At 40.4% G+C, this 17639-nt stretch overlaps 1 protein-coding gene across 3 annotated transcripts in view; it reads right to left on the bottom strand.

Moving 5' to 3' along the window:
* The window catches only part of BMPR1B (bone morphogenetic protein receptor type 1B), a 213377-nt gene extending 196651 nt beyond the window's left edge, over nucleotides 1–16726 (bottom strand). Inside the window, exons 1-2 of one of the 3 annotated variants that reach the window (XM_087962877.1) lie at nucleotides 15968–16275; nucleotides 12984–13095 (exon numbers count right to left, since the gene is read on the bottom strand). The gene's annotated coding sequence lies outside the window, so the exon portion shown is untranslated. Of the gene's footprint in view, nucleotides 1–12983; nucleotides 13096–15967; nucleotides 16276–16440 lie in introns of those variants that run through there. The other 2 variants (XM_087962878.1, XM_087962876.1) reach the window with 2 other exon arrangements.
* Nucleotides 16727–17639: the final 913 nt, after the last annotated feature.

The following is a 17639-nucleotide window of genomic DNA, read 5'->3' as shown; positions in this document are numbered from 1 at the left end:
GCTCCAAACGCGGAAGCGGCAGCTTCAAACGGCGGCGGCGGCTCCAAACGGCAGAGGCAGCTCCAAACGGCAGAGGCAGCTCCAACGGCACTCCAAACAGCGGCGGCAGCTCCAAATGGCGGCGGTGGCTCCGCTTCCGTGTTTGGAGCTGCCTCTGCCGTTGGAGCCACCGCCGCCGTTGAGTGCCGCCGTCACGTTTGAGCTGCCGCTTCCGCGTTTGGAGCTGCTGCCGTGTTGGAGTGGCGGTGGTGCTTCAAACAGCGGTAGTGCTCCAAACGCGAAGCGGCAGCTTCAAACGGCGGCTCTCCAAGCGGCAGAGGCAGCTCCAAACGGCAGAGGCAGCTCCACGGCACTCCAAACAGCGGCGCAGCTCCAAATGGCGGCGGTGGCTCCGCTTCTGTGTTTGGAGCTGCCTCTGCCGCTGGAGCCACCGCCGCCGCTTGGAGTGCCACCGTCACGCTTGGAGCTGCCGCTTCGTGTTTGGAGCTGCCGCCGTGTTTGGAGTGGCGGTGGTGCTTCAAACAGCGGTAGTGCTCCAAACGCGGAAGCGGCAGCTTCAAACAGCGGCGGCTCCAAACGGCAGAGGCAGCTCCAAACGGCGGCAGCAGCTCCAACGGCACTCCAAACGGCAGCGGAATGGGCAGAAGGGAAAGCAACAGAGGCAGGTGCCAAAGGTCTTGGGTCTGCAGCAAAGGTGTTTGGTGGGAGTAGGGAGCTCTCTGCGCTTCGCCATGATCGCCCGTTAGGAGCGGCTGGTGGCGAGGCTGCCAGCGGGCGCTCTAGATGAGGATGAAAGGGGAAATTAGTTACCCCGAAAAGACGGCCTAGCCGTTTTTCGGGCTCAAAAAAATAAGGCCCGGCCTTATTATGTGAGAAACACGGTAGTTAAATTTATGAATCACTCAAAGCCAAATCGAAGCAAAATCATAGTATGGCTTAGGGCAGTATATGTGAACTGAACCTCAATTTCTAGACATTTTAGTTGACATCAAATGAAAGAAAAGTCCTCAAATATTGTCTTGCTCCATCAAAATTTACTAGCTAAATATCCATAATTCAAGTTTTAGTTCCACATTCTCCTTGTATGTGTGCATTGGTTTATAAATAAGCATTATTTTCTAAAAGCAGTTTCTATTTTGTAATTGGTAGGATTTGTGAAATACAAGATAATTTTCACCATGTGACCTATGAATGTTTAATTTGTTGGAATGAGAAAGAGGACTTAAGTTACAGGACAACCTTCCAAAAGGAAGCTATGAGTCTTCAATGTATAATTTGTGTAAGTATCAGATCATTTTCCAACATGTATTTTCTCCCTATTACCTATCATGGTATTTGAGCTTTCATACTGGAAGACAACTTTTATATAATGAACTTTTGTTAATTTTCTGCTTTTCAAATTCTGTAAGGGGCTCTCAAGCATAATATAACCAAAAAAAACCCATAAATTAGAAGAAACAATATATAGTAATGAAATTATGAGACGTACTTAAAATTGATGTAATTTTCAGATAATATATCCATGCACTACATGACTGCATGCAAACCTCACATATAAAACATTTTGGACAAGATCCTTAAGCCAGGAGTTTATGCAAAGCAATTGTTCTCAGTGATCTGAGCAGCTAATATCTTACATGAGTCAGCCAGAGCAAAAAAAGATGTTAACAGACAGTTGTATAAATGTAATACAAATAAAACGCCTTTTGCCATTACAAGATCCTGCCTCTACATCTATAGTAGGCCCCATCTGTCAATTCAAAATCTAATCCCTCTTTCACAAAAGATTCAACTGAGAATAAACTTTTTTAAACTGTGAAAAAGCATCAAGAAGTCATCCTCTGAAATCATCCTCATTTCACCTTTGAATATAAAATCAAAGATCAAGAAGTTGATCTTATGGGAGTGTGTTCTTCCTCTAAAAAAAACCAACAGAAAATAAAGCATCTGAGGTATTGAACTACTTGAGACAAAGCCTTTGAGGAAAAATTGTCTCCTTGTCTGTGAGAGATATTGACAATATCTCTCACAGACAAGCTGAGAATCAGTCTCAGCTTGCACTACAGCAGGGGTGCCAAACTCAATTTCATTGAGGGCAGCATAAGGGTGTTGGACCTTGGGGGCCAGGAAGCATGGCCAGCTCAATACTACTCATGTCGAGGGCATCTGTGGGGGCCTGTGTGCTAAGCCAGAGAAAATGGGCTTGCGAGTTCCATTTTCGGCCGTGACAGCCTCTTGAAAACAGAGTTCAGGGGGACCACGTGTGCCTCCCCAGGCTCCATTTTCAGCCGCGACAGCCCCCTACTGCCCTCTGCCAGCAAAAATGGTGCTTGGAGGATCCAGACAAGCTCTGTTTTCACTGGCAGAGGCACCTTGGGCTGGTTCTTTGCAGTTTTCAGATGACCCCCATGGGGTGGATCTGGCCCCTGGGCCTTGAGTTTGACACCCCTGCGCTACAGTCTCCAGTTATATGGATTTACCATACGTTACAAATTTTTTGGGACACTCTTCCCCCTGAGACTTTGTTCCCATATGGCTTTTCCCAGTTCTTCATTATCTGAACATGTTTCTCCATTTGTCATTTTAGGCTTTGAATGTTAATGGTTTTTATTATTTATCATTAAATGTTCACCATGGTACCTCAGGATGTCTTACACATAAAAATGGCATAACAATAGTTAAAGATACAAGTCCTTCTAATCAACACAGTCTGAAGGAGTGATCATTGCTCTCCTTGCTTGATAGCACAACTCACCTGGAAAAGCTTTAGCTTAGGTTTGTTTGAAGATCAGGTCTTACTTGACAAAAAAATACACCATCTGTATTTTGGCTACTTGTCATAAAAAGAAGGAAGAACGTTTGAACCTACATACTGATAGTTTATATTTTACAGAACTAGATGCATTTGCCAGACTTATGCTGGTGTTTCTCATATGTGTCCAAACACTGAATACTTGCATTTAAGAGTCAGTGCCAACCATTGATTCTAGATCATTCTAAGTCTCCCTAAGTGTTGGGAGGTCCATATTTTCCTAAAACACACAGGGTATGACTCTTGTAGCCCACACATTCTGATCTCTTTGAAATTTTTAAACAAAAGTCACATTCAAGCCTAATTGCACTATCCAAAAAGTTTTAAGTATATTCTCACAAATGGATCCAAACATAAGAAGCAAAATACAAAGCTTGCTTTTAAAGTCTCTTTCCTTAGCAGTATACGCTCTAAGCGTGTATATTTGACCTGGATTATTGAGAAGAAGGATGATGTAATTGTGAAAACTGGAGTTCAGGCTATTACCACATTTTCCAACAAATATTCCTCCATGAACTCACCCAGACAGTGATTCAATTATTCAAAGGTCTCCTTAGTCATGAAACAAGACTAAAATTTTATGCCTTCACCATTTATAATTCATAGTATCAACAATATAATTAAAAACAGAGCAGCTTATTAACCTACATCAAAAACTTCATTTTTATACTGCTACAATTTCAATGTCCTGATATTCTGGTATTCAAAACAATTTGCACGATTCTTCCCCATTAAAACAGCTTGTTGAGCAGGTAAACTAAGCAGGAGTACTAGGAAAAACTTGGAAAACAAAAACTTTTAAATTTTGTCTGAAATTATTATGGTAGGTTTTAAGGCACTTTAGTGGGTGCTCTCATTATACTTTATTTGTTTAGTATAACATACAATTAAATAGTATCTCCAACCTGATACTACCATATCTCATAATGGCATTATAGTTAAGGACATGGATGACTTACAATATTTCCAAAACAATTGAGCAATTACAGAGAAGTCTATAAGAAAATGGAAAGTTAAGAAAAGCAGAAATGATGAGAATAAACTCACAAGCATTTGCATAATTCAATTATTTCCACAACAACTTCAAATCCATGAGCTGAAGTATGCAATTTAAATAGTGCGTTACTTTTCTTTTTTCATTCAAAGAGCTACTATCTCTTTTGCATAATAAACAGATTTATTTATTTCATTTAGCAATCAATTTGAAGTTTACCAAGTCATTAATAAAAGGTAAATGTTCCCCTCACACATACGTGTTAGTCGTTTCCAGCTCTAGGGGGCGGTGCTCATCTCCATTACAAAGCCAAAGAGCCAGCACTGTCCAAAGATATCTCTGTGGTCATGTGGCCGGCATGACTAAATGCTGAAGGTGCACGGAATGCTGTTACCTTCCCACCAAAGTGGTTCCTATTTTTCTACTTGCATTTTTATGTGCTTTCAAACTGTTAGGTTGGAAGAAGCTGGGACAAGTAACAGGAGCTCACTTCATTACATGGCACTAGGGATTTGAACTGCTGAACTGCCGACCTTTCTGATCAACAAGCTCAGTGTCTGCCACTGAGCCACCGCATCCCCTAAGTCATTAATAGAACAATTAAAGTATTAATAGAACAATTAAAGTATTAAGTCATTAATAGAACAATTCAAACTACTGTAAATACAAACTTTCCCTAAATTCTGTCTTGTTGACGTAAGTATTATGAGGAATTTATTTGAAAATTATCAGGTTCATAGACTGAGCTATGACATCATTTATTTTACTATTTGCTGGGTTCATACATGCCCTAATCATAAAGCATGATCTACAAATAAGAAAAGCTCAGTTCATGGAAAATGCTAAGTCAAAATAAAACAAGCCACAATATAGAATAGCACAAAAGATAAACCAGTGACGCACTAGATGTGGCTCAACTTGCCAAATTTCTAGGAAACGTGGCCTGTAGTGAAGACATGAGTTCAACATCTCAAATACTACAGGTTGGCATAATATGGATTAATCTTTCATATGAAAGATTTCATTACTTCTTACGCAGTGTCTGAAAAAGATTCCTTCTTCCAGTTGCCCACAAAATTTGGCAAGTTTCCCATGATACAGGCCAGATATTTTATTCTTAGTAAGCCAATCCTGCACACTTTATTCCATTAGTTGTTGGTGGTTAGAGGGGGCAATGTTCATCTCTGTTTCAAGAGCATTGAGCCAGGGCTCTCCAAAGACATTTCTGTAGCCATGTGGCCAGCATGACATCACACAATCCTGTTTTTTTAAATATATATTTTATTGTATTTCCATCATTACAGCGCAAATCATCATATTTTCAACAGCATTTCTGACATCTATAAAAATGTATCTTATAAATCTTAATACATTATATATACATTTGCCAATAACTAATTAATATCTTTATCCATAATTATATTCTTATATACTCTACGTATATACAATTCGTTTTCTTGAGGTCTCTTACAAATTAGTTTTCACATCTTATTTCTATATGTTATCTAATTGTACCATTTGTGCCAAATTAAAAAATATTCAGAATCTTCTTTATCTTTCAAATTTAGTGTGAACATATTCATTTCAGCGCTTTCCATTATTTTTTGGTGCACTAATTCTTCACTGAGGGTATTGGGAGTTTTCTACATTTGTGCATAGGCTGTTCTGGCAGCTGTTAAAATATGTAATATTAAATATTTTACTTTTTTTGGACGTTGGTCTTTGATGATTCTTAAGATGAAAGTTTCTGGTCTGAGTTCAATTTGATAACCCGTAATCTCCCGTAGCCAATTTTTGATTTTGATCCAGAATGCCTCAGGGCATAACCACCACATATGGTAGAAGGTACCGTCAACAAGTTGGCATTTCCAGCATTTTGGACTTAAAATGGGGTAAAATTTTGCCAATTTCGTTGGAGCCAGATACCATTGGTAAAACACTTTATACAGGTTTTCTTTGTATGATGAAGATATTGTTAGCTTGTGATTTACATTCCATAATTTCTCCCATTCTTCCAAGTCTATGCTATAACCAAAATTCTGCGCCCAGGCTATCATAGTACTCTTCATGGTCTCTTCTTCCATTTTGAAGTCTAATAGGTAAATCACACAGCGCTGTTACCTTCCCATCAAATTGGTACCTATTTATCTTCTTGAAATTTTTATGCTTTAAAATCCTAGTTTGGCAGGAGCCCACCCTATTGCATGGATCTTTGGTTCGAACCTAGGCTGTCAGGTTTCCAGCTGATAAGACCAGTGTCAGCATTCTGATTAACACACTCATTGGAAGCAGAATTCCGGGGCAGGTAGATTCCTCAAAGAACATGTTTATTGGATACATCATATTGGCACAGCCAGTGAAAACCAACTCTAAAGATTGCCGCAGTTTTCACCTAATTAAAAGAGTAAAATCCCCCCCCCCCAGGTGTCACCAGTCACATTGTCCAATGAATACAGTTGGTAGGCTCCTCTCCTTCACTCACTACCTGTCACAAGGACCTTGGTTCCCACAGGAAAACTTGTTTTGACTGTTAGCTGGGCTATCTATTTTCCCCCTCTCTTTCTTCTCCTAGGCTTCCTGGCAACTATGAAGCAGCACAAGATGGCTTCAGCCAGGTTCGCTTCAGTTGACACCTAGCATCTTAACTACTGAGCCACCACACCACCAATTTATTCCTTATATTTTTAACTTAATCACTATAGTATAGTTCTTTCAACAGAGCACACACTCCTATCTTCAAGACTGTCAACAAAAGTTATGCCACGTTTTTGTTACTGAAGAGAAGGCTGGAAATGCATCAGTTTCTTGCCATGCTATGGGTTTTTTTTTTCAATGAAAAATCAGTTTTGATGGTATCTTATTGCCCTATTCTCAGTAGTGCGATTCAACGGGTGTAACAACTGCTTTGGAGACCGCGCACACATGCTCTACATTTTAAAAAGCCCATTTACTAACCTATTGCAGCCCCTGGGACTAAAACAGCTGAGGTGCGGCAAACCATTCCGAACCAGTAGAATCCCACCCCTGCCTATTCTTCCCCATTCTAGTTAGGAAGCACTGGTCATTAAATGTAGCCAAAGCAATTCATGGGATATGCAGCCCACTATTCCTCTAATAACATGTACAGATGACTCAGTTTATATTTCCTGCTTTTCAATTTTAATCAAAATAACGTATACATTTATACAATTTCATGAAATAGTGCCTTTCACTTAAAAAGAGACAGGAAGAAAGAGCAAAAGAAGACACATTTGCATGGCATATTCTAATTTATATTTTAAATTGAAATGTAGATATAAATTAGTAAATTCAAGCATCACCCTAACATATGCTACTATAGATTATTAAGCAACTTATCAGTATGGGTCAGCTCAATCAGATGTCCAGGTGCTTATTTATTTTAATTTCAGTTTCATTAAGATGGGTCATAAATAATTATAACAATTGTGCATTTCTAAATTTTACTCTACATAAGCAAACTTAAGGGCATATCTTCAGGGGTGGTATTCTACTGGTTCAGACCAGTTCACCGGATGTTAAATTTGCATCTGGCTTGCTGAACCAGTATTTGAACTGACCGACTGGCCCCTCCCACCCAGGCCTGCCCCTCCCAAGAGTCTCCATGAAGCCCATTATTGATGCAGGTAAGTGCAGGGTCCGCACAGAGGGTCAGGGAGTGGGGAATGGGCCTTCTAGAAGAACTGGAAGTCCGGAAACTGGCCAGTTTCTGGCTTCCGGAGGGCCTTCAGTGCCTGGAGGAGACTTTTTGCCCTCCCATAGGCCCGAGAAAAGCCTCCGGACTCTTGGGAAAGTGAAAAACGGCCCTCCCGGAAGTACTGGAAATCCAGAAACAGGCCTGTTCATGGCTTCCGGAGAGCCTCCAGGAAAGCCTCCGGACCTTTAGGAAGGCAAAAAATGGCCCTCCCAGAAGTTCTCCCACTCCTACTCAACAACTGGACAGGGAAGTGCTTGCTGGGATTTTTGAATCCCACCCCTGGGCATCTTTCTCCTTAAGCCAAAAACATGATGTTCGCTTCAGTTAACACCTAGCATCTTAACCTAGGTAAAGTCTGTGTGCTCCTGATTCAGAAAGGTAACTATGTATAGCATAAAATTTATCAAAATTACATTTAAAGAAGCTATGCATATGAAGGTTGAAAGATATTTCATGTGTGCCTTCAGTAACTCAGAACCTTATTTTAATGCTGTCTGAATTTTTAAATATTTGTCTTAAATCAGCTGAAAATTGTTTTGCATATGGCATCTTTCATGTCAGAATGGGACAACTCACCATGCCCAACTTGCCATGGGACAATTCACCACGGAACAATTCAACAGTTCAATTTAATTATTTAAAGTAATTTTAACATTATTTTGATTTTTGTCGTTCACATTTTATTTTGTACGTCCTTTTGCAGTTTCCTTAATGATTCTATTCCACCATTTCTTCAACAATGATGTAACTCCTGTTCCGCGGCAAGTTGGCTGCAGCAAGTTGCCTGCACTGAATTATCCTAGACCCTTCCATGTTCCCCACCCATTTCTTAAAACCATGATTCAGACATCTTGGTTTAAGTAGAGAATCTGTTAAGATGATCATGGTTGATGACAAATGTCCTTCTTATGGGTTGAATTCAAAAGTTCCTCAGAAGGAGGATAGTTTCAAAACAATGTCCTCTGGAAGGCCTTCAAGTAAAGAACCACCTTTGTAAAATAGGAATATATAGATAGTTTCTCAGAGGCTACAAGATGAATCCAAAAGGAACCAAACAGGTGAATGACAGAAAATACACTGTGCTGGTTAATCCCTTTTAGAAAAGGATTGGAAATTGGAGCAGTCAGGAAAACAGCTGATCACTTAATAGAAACAGGGCTGTGCTCCTTCACCCCATCTAGATTATACTGAAATACATCTGGATTTCCTGTATTAAGAAATATGCGCAAGTTTTCCTTGTTAGGAAGAGATTGTTCCATCTTCTGCTTTTAATTATGCACTGAAAAATGAAAATGAACCAAGCTGTAAGCAAGGAAATAATTCAGAAACAACTGAATTAGTCCCAAAGGCCCATGGAGTCAAAACTACTATAGAGATTTATTTTGCTTATTCAGTTTGCGTCTCATTTCTTTTCTAATGGTGATTCTAAGGAACAAAATAATAAAATTACAGATGGTCTGGACATTCTCAATAGTATTTAGATTTGTGTATAACTGAAAATAGTTGTTTCATGATGTCTTTAATCTATATATACATTAATTTAGAACTAGATGGGACTAAATTCTGAATAAATAAACTAGGTACTGAACTGTTACAACAAACAAACCACTATTTGTAACTGCATCATCTCTTAGCACAACCCTGTATAACAGGGGAGAAGTCAAAGTAAAGGCCTGAAGACCAAATCAAGCCCACAGGGAACTTAGATGTGGCCCATGGGGCCACCCTGGAAACAGCGAGGGACCAGCCCAGTCCCTCTGCTAGCAAAAATGGAGCTCAGGAGGGATGCCCAAGCTCCATTTTCACTGGCAGAGGATTACAGGAGGCTGTCACAGCCAGAAACAGAGCTCGGGAGCCCGTTTTCGCTGGCAGAGTGCTCAGGTCACCACAGGCACCAATGCAAGTGATGTCAAGCTGGCCATGCTCACCCTGGCCACACATACCCCCCCCAGAGAACAAACACAACCCTGATACGGCCCTCAATGAAATCAAGTTGGACGCCCCTGCTGTATAATATCAAAATCTTAGATTGAAGTCAGCAAGGTCATGAAAATTGTAAAAACTGAAATTTCATCCCAACTGTTGCCCAAGTATAAATGTGCAGAAATCCATTTGTTCCTGTTATATGTATCAAATTTTCACCTAGTAAGATCTAGAATGTTTTCTTCCATGTTATATAATTTGTTGTAACAAACATAATATACATATTCTCCCAGTATTTGGATTTTCACATGCAGGCTGATTATATGTAACCTTTTGCTGTTTGAAACTGTACCAATGCATACATAGGGAAGTAGAGGCTAACCTACTACCATATTGATTGCATCGGGCTATTCCATTCCTCTTTTGCCAGACATTTTTATACTTGGTTACACTCCAGTAAAGTAGAAATTATATCAGATATAAAATCTATGATATATAACAATTTATTCCTTTAATAAAATATTTAATGAGTTTAGCCACTTTTTAGTATTCTGAGTAACTTTATTATCTGCACACACAAAAAGTAACATACGAAAAATTTGAAAATTCCAGAATTTTTATCAGCTATTAGATTATTTTCCTTCCTTCCTGAGCTCTGTACATACAGTATTTGACATACTAGAACATTCAATTTTAATGAAAACGATATTCACATTTCACCTGTAAATAATATATAACATTGCTTTCCAGCAAAATATAATATTCATCCTTCGAATCATGGAGAACTGTACTCACAACATACAGGTAGTCCCATGTCCAGTTAATCTTACCAAATCAGAGATATCAGTGAAATGAATACAAAACCAGGAAGATAAGAAATGTGATTCTGCTTAAAGTCAACTGCAAGGACATACAATGTGTTTCTTCTTCAAAGAAACGCTGTCTCATTCTGGCTGTTTCTTATACAATAGTAAAGTTCAATATTTTTGTGGAGTCGTAGCCTATTGCAAGCCTCATGAATGTTCTCATTGTAACTTTTGATTGGCTGCTTCAACTTTTTGCCATTGATGAACTGGTCAACAAAGGTAAGGTAAGCAGAAATCTCATCTCGCAATAGAAGACTGAGTGCTATCACTGAGACAATCCAATCTCCAGCCATTCCAACAGATTCTATCACAGTAAGTCACAGATGAGACATCCTTCTATCAATAGTTCAGAATTAGAAGGTCCATATGGAACCTAAACCATAAAGGTTTCTTCTGTTCAGTTGTGTCTGATTCTAAGGGCTGGTGCTCATCTCCATTTCTTAGCCAAGGGGCCCAGCATTGTCCAAAGTTCATTTGGCCAGCATGACTATACACTGAAGTGCACAGACCACTGTTACCTTCCCACTGAAGTGGTATCTATTTATCTACTCACATTTGCATACTTTCAAACTAAGTGGACAGAAGCTGAGGCAAGGATGGAAACTCACCCCAACACGCAGAGCTTGGGTCTCAAACTCAGGCTGTCAGCCTTCCAGCTGACAAGCTCAGTATCTTTAATCACTGAGCCATCATGCCCCTATGATTGAACTCATTCTATAAAATCTATTAGAAATTGCCATTCAACTGCCTTTACAAAAACATGGGTTTCAGAACTCATGCATATTTCATATGCCTTCGTGAAGTTTTCTGTGAAGTGATAAATGCCACAAGGTGCTTTCCCAAAGGAAACCGGCCTCTTGGGTTTTTTCCATTGAAAATATTTCACTTCTCATCTTCAGTTCTGAAGAAGCTTCTTAGATGAGAAGCAAAATGTTTTCCAGGAAAAACAACAACAGGAAAGTCCAGTTGTCTTTTGAGAAAATACCTTTGGGACAACCATGACTTGGATGATTGAGAATCTCCATAGATATGATAAATGACACTAAATAAATGAAAAAACTATTTGTTTTTTTAGAACAAATAGTCTATTATAAAATGACTAAATTATAGCGTGTCAGTATTAACAGTTTAGAATATTTCAATATCTGCTACATAAAACCAAGAAAACTACCATGCTGACCAATGAGATATTGTGTATTTTACCTTAAATGTATTAAAGTAGTTATTTCTATATAAGGGCAGGTGTGGATTTTGAAAATTGTATCCAACAGTACTAGTTTCCTTTTCCCATCCCTATTTCATTCATGGGGAGAAATGAATCAAGTTGTGTATTCCCATATCCTTACAATGCAACATAAGCATTCATCTACATGGATTTCATTTCAGAATTACACTGGGCCACATTTACTGAAAGGTGAGTTATAGCACTAGCAACAGAAACAGCACTTAGACTTGCATACTGCCCCCTAGTGCTTTACAGCACTTTCTGGGTGGTTTACAATGTCAGCATATTTCTCCCAACCATCTGGGTCCTCATTTTACCAATCTCAGACAGATGGGAGGCGGAGTCAACCTTGAGCATCATCAGGCCCGAACTCCAGGCAAAGTTAGCCTGCAATACTGCATTCTAATCAGTACACCACCAGGGATCAGTGATACTATTTTATATCTGTATTATATCTTTATTTATCTGAACCTGTGAGTCAGAAGGTGTGGTAAATCAATGAGAAACCAGAAATTTGCAATGTGCGAGATGTTACCAGGCGTGGCTTATATTGTGCAATCACCTTGTCTCATGTATAAAAGGTAATGGACAATCAAGATTATGACATCTGCCCCCTTGTTAACTTTATTTTTCTCCAACTAAAAGAATCACCGGAATGAAAATATGGCATATTGCACTGGTTAGGGGGCCTGAGATTCAGGGTCCTCCATATGGAAGTACTCTTCCATTTAAATACTTATGAGTTCCCAAACAACAGATATGATCAACTTTTTAAAGAGTAAAGATCATGCTGGCTCTTATAGAATCCCTGGGCAACCATGTATAATTGGATTACACACTACGCAATCACTTATATATAGTCTCATTCTCTTGTCTCATCAGCTGAACTTATATACCATTAGAAAGAAATTTTATTTGCTTCCCCAAATATCTGGATTAATGCCCTTCCAGAAGCAACAGCAACAAGAAAATAGCAATCTTGAGCAGATCAAACTTCAACAAGATTTCTATGTTTATTGCAATATAAACTCTTCAGAAATCAAATGATGGTTATTTTGTACTTTATACAAAGACAATCTCAAACCATGCATGCTATTCTAATATATCTGTTCTAGCATTACACTAGTTAGAAACTTTCTATAAACCTATTGGGTCAGCAATGAAAAAGAACTTTTCCAGCGATTTCCACAAAAATCTCCACCTTTTTATTTTTTTTTCTGTATGTTAGAAAGTGTTCTGGAAAACACATGTGGAATTTAAACAAATAGGACTTTTAAAAGATTTTAAAATAACACTTTTGCCCTTATAAACACAGAACACTCTTATAGCACTTTGGCAAGTTGAACACCAGAAATCGATTCAGGATAAATTGGGTTCATGTTTCCCACCACTGTCCTTTAGACCAGGGGCTTTCCCAGGTCCAAGTCACATTTTTGCCCTTTTGTTACCTTTTGTTTGGAAACTTGACAGATTAAACTTGAAATTTCTGTTCTTTTACCAGCGAGTCACAGCTCCTCTTTTAAATATCAATAAGCAAAGAGATCTTCTCCAGGCACAGCTCTATTTAAAAAAAACAAAAAAAAACACGTACCAGTTTATTTGTAGCTACTTATGGCAATTTTAAGATGTTCCTCTCGCGGCTTCATCTCACAGATTCATCACTGTGAAATTATGAATATGAAGTCATTCACTCCCTTGTACTCAAAACAATCATTCAAGAACAGTTTAGTTCTCCCAACTGATGTTTAACCCCAGAAAGAGCAGTCACTGATGTTCTCCAAAAGCCAAAGATGCTTGGAAGATATGAATTTAAATTTCACTCTGCTCCTTGGAGGGGGGAATTAAACAATGAAAGCACAATGCCTTGGATTTTACAGGTTGTTGGAAAAGTACTCGTTCATTTTACCAGATGCTGAAAATAACAGAGAAGGGTGAAGCAGAACACCTGTATCAGCAGATGCAACTAATATAAAATCCAGATGAAGAATGATCAGTAAAGCATTCCTGGTGGTTTATTTTATCTTTCCTAATAAGCTGTGACCAATTTCCTCTCTTCACTTTGCAAAACTTGTGGGTCCCATGCCATTCCACATACCTGCAAGACAGCAGCTGTTCGATTCCTCTAACTGTAACTTTGAAATGTGGCACTCCTGATTTAACTGCTGTTAAATTGCAAGTACAGTTGAAGTTTACAGTACTGGTTTATCCAGCATGTGTATTTTTTTTTAATCTTTCTTCTCCTTAAGCAAAACTACACCTTCCATACACATCGCAACCTATTAGTATCACAGGTCCAACCTGCAGGATGCAGCTTGCTTCTCCTGAAACTTCTTAAGCCTTGTTTATTTAAAAGCAACATAGTTGCCCACTCCCATAGGCTCTGTGTCTTACAAATTACAATTCCAAAACAATAAAAGCCATTAAAAAATGCACCACCCCACAGACAGCCCATCTTTCAAATTCATGTAACACACACATATGCACATCACATGAAGGCAGTAATATTGTTGGTCAACTTCAGGAAACAAGAAAAGCAATTTTCTCTTAAAATATGAAGCTCCAATGTAAACTGCAGAATGGAGAGTTACTGTCGGTCAATTATCTAGTTTTAATTTTCTCCTCTGCATGTGATTGGCCACTGGAGTAAAATAATGCCAAAATTTACTTTTATCAAGTACTCTTATGCCAGTTGGGGGTTAGGGGTGGGAAGAGATGCTTTCCGCTACCCAAGGGTACATTTCAATACCATTTCAAAAGTCGAATTCCCTGAGACAGTAGATTATTCCTTTCCACTGATTAAAAAAAACAAACCCTCTTTTCCCCCCAATTTAGGGTGCTCCAAAGTTCAAAGGCTTTATTGTCATCGTACATCATGTATACAACAAAATCAGTTTAGCCTCTACTGGTGCAGTCCATACAAGAATACAAGACAACATGAATAATATAAAGAATAATCCTTATGAGTAGTTGGGGGGAACCTAGTCAAACGTTTCCAATTGTACGTCATATTCTGTGCCACATGTATATTACTCTGGTGTATGATCTTATCTCATGGTACATACATGTCCTTCCATTGAGGACCTGTATACTACATGAGTCAAAAAGAGAGCGGTGAAAATATCTACAGACTCTTCACATCCTGAACATAAACTGTTTCAACTTCTACCCACAAAACAACGCTATAGAACACTGCACACCAGAACTAGACATACGGATATTTTTTTCCAGAATGCCATCACTCTGCTAAACAACTAATTCCTTCAACACTGTCAAACTATTTATTTATTTATTTTGATTTGATTTGTCAATTGCTTACAAGATAATAGGTATATAAGTATAAACATGAGTAAGAATACAGGAAATAGGTACAAATAAATGGGGACAATAGGATAGGGACAGTAGGCACAATGGTGCACTTATTGCATGCCCCGTATACATCTCTTAGGAATGGGATGAGGTCAGTAGTGGATAGTTTGAGGTTAAAGGATTGGGGGTTAGAGGATGTAACAACAGAGTTGGGGTAGTGCATTCCAGGCATTGACTACTCTGTTGCTATTTACTAAGTTTGCGTTACTATTATTCTTCTCATCCTTCCTACTACCTACCTCTTCCCACTTATGACTGCTTGTCTCTCTACAATTTATATTGTTTTATTTGTTCCCAAGTATGATTCGATTGCTTATTAGTAACCTGGGACTATCACCAAGTGTTGTATCTTATGATTCTTGATGCATATGCCCCAAAGACAAATTCCTTGTGGGTCCCATCACACTTGGCCAATAAAGAATTGTATTCTATTCTATTACACCCTACACCGGCACCCGTGAAATTCGTCTTTGATCCACTCGCAAAGGATAAAAGAATAAGCGGCTCTTTCCCCAACCCGCACTCCAGCTCTTTCACGTCTGTCTCCACGTGATTCTGGAACTTCAGTCTCACTTCTTAGCAACGTCCACCAAACTTTCCGCGCCGTCTCTACCTAGCCCCCCACCCTTGCTTCCCCCTCCCGTCTAAAGAAGGGCTTTCGATCTACCGCCCCTCACGTTTTACTCACCGCCTAAACTCTGGCGATTCTCGACCTTGCGGAGCTTCTGGGTCGGCGCTCCTACCTCTCTCTCCCAAGCCGAAGGGGCTGACTTTCCCCCGCAACCCCCTCGCCTCCCACACTCAAGAGGGTCTCCTCCTCCTCCCTGCCCCTTTCCCACAACGCGCACCTAAATCCGGCCCCCGAGAGAAGCCGGCCTCTTCCCCCCTTCCCCCAGCTGCCCATGCCAAAGCCCCCCACTGAGCTAATGGGGGAGAGAGACTGGAAGGCAGAAGGAACGGGGGAAGCAGCCATTCCCAAAGGCGCCGCGCACCGCGCCAAGGGAACGGACGCTGTGGCGAGTTTCGTCCCGCCGCCGCACCAACAAGCCGAGCGCCCGAAACTCACTTGCAAGTCCGAGGCACTGATAAAAGTTTTCCCGAGCCGCCCGGGCTTCTCCACCCCACGCCGCTCGGTGGCCAGCAAAAGGGAGAGATAGTGGCAAGAGCGAGCAGGCTGGTTTTTTTGTTTTTTGTTTTGCCCTCCTCTCCTGGCTCTTTGAGCTTGTCTCGGCACCTCTTTCTCTGCGCCGCTTCTGGCTTCTCTTCCTCTCAGAAGCTGCTCCCGGACTCCGGAGCAGAGAGAGAGAGAGAGAGAGAGAAAAGAAAGAGAGAGAGAGAGAGAGAGAGAGAAGGAGCGCTGCTGGATTCGTGCCCTCTGCAGCTCCCACTAGTGAATGCCGAGAGCCAAGCGCTTTTTTCTTTTTCTTTCTTTTTTTGCAAAGGAAAAAAAAAATCTCTTAAGGCTCAGCTCCTTCTACACTCAACCCCCCCACACACACACACACACACACTCACACCCCGTTGGGAACATGCGGCTACCTTGGTTTAAGGACTGGTGCACGTGTTAGGGAATCCGCCGTCCGCGCCCTGAGAGGAGCGTCGCGTCGCTTGCGAGCAACTCACCGGGTTGGCGCGCAACGGTTATAACGCTCCGCGTTCTGGTTCTGGGGCTTTTAGGCTCGGACGGGCGTTTTTTGAGACGGGCGGCTGCAAAAACGTGGAACGGCGCGCACAGGCGAGAAGGTCGGCTGGGTTGTACACAGCCTCCCTGGGTTTCCCTGCTGGCTGAGGTGAAAAGCCAAAAGCTGGCTGGCTGCCTGGCGTTTTGCAGGTTCGTGCCGCTCTGCTAATAAACCAGGATTAAATGAATGTAGGCAATACGTGCAATAAACGCAGGTAGTCTTCGACATCCCAAATCCATCTACAACACAATCCATCTCCTGTCGGTGGAGATTCTGAGTCATTTCATTTTATTTATTTATTTATTTTATTTGCTTACAAGATAATAGGTATAAGTAGAAACATAGTTATGAATACATGGATACATATAAGAAAAATAAAAAGAAACAATAGGACAGGGACGGTCGGCACATTGGTGTGCTTATGGACACCCCCTACAGACCTCTTAGGAAAGGGGTGAGGTCAATACTAGACAGTCTAAGGTTAAAGTTTTGGGGGTTTGGGAAAGGAATCGCATCCAGGTCATGGTTGTTCCAAAGGTGCTTTTTTCTGGAGGCAACTGGACTTTCTTGTTTTTTTTCTTTTTTGAAGACCTTTCGCTTCTCATCCAAGAAGCTTCTTCAACTCTGGCAGGACTGTGGGGAATGGAAGAGCTGAAGAAGCTTCTTGGATGAGAAGCAAAAGGTCTTCAAAGAAAAAAAAACGAGACAATCCAGTTGCCTCCAGAAAAAGCACCTTTGGGACAACCATGACCTGAGAATCTCTACAGAGAGGTAATCTCTGATTTAACAATAGTTTTTTTTAATGACTGTTGGACGTTAACAATGTTGCTGAAAAAAGTGACTCATAACCATTTTTCACACTTGTGACCCTTGCAGCATCCCTGTGATTACATGATTTACATTCTGATGCTTGACAACCGATTCGTATTTATGGCATTTGCAGTGTTCTGGGGTCAGGTTTGTTTGTGACCTTCTGGCAAGCAAAGTCAAAAGGGAAACCCAAATCACTTAATAACCCTATTTCTAACTGAACAATTGACGTGATTGCAGTGATTA

This window comes from Notechis scutatus, chromosome 4 (assembly GCF_049901735.1).
Source record: "Notechis scutatus isolate UNSWTSFEM ecotype Mainland chromosome 4, rNotScu1.2, whole genome shotgun sequence".
Classification (NCBI taxonomy): Eukaryota; Metazoa; Chordata; class Lepidosauria; order Squamata; family Elapidae; genus Notechis; species Notechis scutatus.
Note: the sequence above shows the minus strand (reverse complement) of the source record. Positions and strands in the feature narration are given on the sequence as shown.